Here is a 2,972-nt window from a genome sequence, read left to right on the forward strand (position 1 = left end):
CTTTGCTTTATGCTTTTCTATTGACTCATATGGCTTCAACTTTATCTTGAAAACCCATCTCTCACACTGATGGCTTTCTTGTTCTTTGGTAGAACAGTCTGTTCTCATGTCTTTTTTCTTTCAATGACCTTAAGTTATTCCTTCATAGCATTCACTCACACTTTATTTTTGAGAGCCTCATGAATGCAGATTGGTTCAGAATCCACCATCACGGTACACTGTATGATTTCTCCTTCAGAGCCATTCTCAATGTCATGGAGCAATTCAAAATGTGCAAGTCTTTGTGGCATCTGTCTAACTCTCCGCAGATTCTTGAACTGCACAAGTTCACCTTCAGGGCCAGGTACACCTTTAGAAGTTTCACCTTCAAGAGTTGGACCACCTTTAGAGGTTAGATTACCATTAGAGACTGGATTACCATCAGATTCTAGACCATCATCAGAGGTTGGACCATCATTAGAGGCTGGACCAAAGTCAGAGTCTTCTTCAGAATCAGAATCCTCTTCAGAGTCTTCTTCAGAGTCAGACTCACCTTCATATTAAGAGTCAACTTTAGAGGCAAAATCTCTTTCAGAGGCAAATTCTTCTTAAGACTCATAATCTCCTTTAGAGACATCTTCAAAAACACCTTCAACTCCAGAATCAGGATCCAACTTGTTCCAATCCCATGTTTCTGAATCATTCACTATCACATATCTACTGGAAAAAACTCTATTAGTGACCAGGCAATAGAGTTTATAGGAAATTGTATAGTGGTAACCTATAATCAAAATGGCATTGCTTCTGTCATACAATTTCCTTCTAGTAGCATCTAGAACATGTTTGTAACAAACAAAACCAAACACCTTTAAATTGCTCACACTTTCCTTTCTTCCAGTCCATTGCTTCAAATGAACTATTTCCTTTAGCTTCTTAGTTGGACATTTGTTGAGCATGTAAGTCAAAGTAGCAACAACTTCTCCCCAAAATGTGCTAGGCATATTCTTTCCTTTCAACATGCTTCTGGTAATGTCAAGCAGAGTTATATTTCTTCTATCAGCAAGACCATTATGATGTGGAGCGGATGGAGCAGTCACCTCATGCTTAATACCATTCTCCTCATTGAATTCTCCAGAGTTGAACTCACCTCCACCATCGTTTCTGAGGATCTTCAGCCTTTGTCCACTTTGATTTGCATCCTTCACACTTAACTTCTTAAACTAAACAAACACCTCATGTTTGAACTTTATGATTGCTACTCGTGTCAATATGGTTAACTCATCCACAAATGACACAAAGTACTTGTTCCCTCCAATTGAAGGTACTTCAAAAGGACCACATACATCAGAATGCACAATACTCAAAGCATGACTTTCTCTTGGGGAAATTTTGATAAGAATGGAAATCTTGGTTTCTTGTCTTTCATGCATATGGCACATGATTTCTATGGTGCCACAATCTTAGAAATTCCAAGTACGAGATTCTTTTAATTCATATGACCTAAGCTTCTGAAGTTCAGATGCCCTAATATATAGTGCCATAACTTACTCTCCCTTGTAACACTTGTTGAACTAAGGCATTGAGTGTTTGTTGTTTCAATATTCACCTTGAATGTCCTATTTCTTCCTAGTTCAAACTGCATAATCAGCTTCTTTAAAGTCATATAACTTCAAGAGATTATCCTTCATGGTTAATAAAAAACCTTTTTAAATCAGCTGACCATCACTCATCAGATTGCTCTTCATTCAAGAAACATGCCATACATCCTTAATTAGAGCAACTTTTCCATTCTGCAACTTCCCTCTGATATTTCCCATTCCTTCAATATTCAGATACTTATCACTAGTACATATGATCTTGGTCTTTCTACCATAATCAAAATATCCAAGCCATTGCTTGTTTCCAGTTAGGTGATTTAAGTAGCCAGTATCCACATACCACCACTCTACCATATTTTCACATTAATTCATTCTCAGATGCCATCAATAGCGCATGTTCATCCTCTAAATCTCCTCAGTATATATTGTCTTCTTCACATTTGTTTTCTTTATTTGACCAGAAGTTAAAGGCAAAGTGGCCAAATGTGTTACAGTTGTAGCACCGAACCTTTCCTTTATCAAAATTATCATTTCCCTTCTGAACATTCTTCTGTTTATTCTATTATAAAGAAGAAGGTTCTGACTTCTGAACATTCATTTTCTTCTAACAAAAGAAGCCTTCGGAGCCTGTTCAGACTCCCTTTCAGAGTTCCTTTCAATCAGACGTAACTCTTGTGCCTCTAAAATAATTTGAATTTTTTCATTTCTCATGGTTTAAGTGTCTTTAGAATGTTCTATGGATATAAATATGTAATTAAACTAAGGAGTAAGGCATATGAGTACCTTATAAATGATTATTTGTTCAGAGAGAGTTTCACCACAAGCCTTCATCTCATTTATGACCAGAGTCACTCTAGAGATGTAATATGGTACCTTGTCATTGTTCTTCATGCTGAGATTCTCGCAGTGCTTGCGTAGAGACTACAACTTCACCTTATTCACTGATGTCTCACCTCCATAGCACCACACCAGTATATCCCACACAATTTTAGTTGTCGTCGCACCAGTGATCTTCTCAAACACCTTCATATCCATACACTGATAGTTATAGAATAATGCCTTCTGATCTTTCTTCCTCAATTCACGTTACGCGTTTCTTTGCGCTTCCGATGCATTTGCTGCAACTACCGTGTAACCATCATTGACAAGATAAAGAACATCTTCAGCTCTAAAAAACATACAGATCTGAATATACCACTGATTCCAATTCTTTACATTGAATACTGGAAACTTTGTGTTCAAGCTACCGTTTCCGCCGTTCATCTTGGATCTTGTGCAAATCCCTCAATTCTTTCCAACGCACGTGTTTCCCAATCTTGCATAATCAAGAAATGTGATTCTTCTCCGATTCGAACTTCAATTTAGTGTGAATTTGAGGAACAAAGTCGATCACAC

Source organism: Vicia villosa, linkage group LG5 (assembly GCF_029867415.1).
Source record: "Vicia villosa cultivar HV-30 ecotype Madison, WI linkage group LG5, Vvil1.0, whole genome shotgun sequence".
Taxonomy (NCBI): domain Eukaryota; kingdom Viridiplantae; phylum Streptophyta; class Magnoliopsida; order Fabales; family Fabaceae; genus Vicia; species Vicia villosa.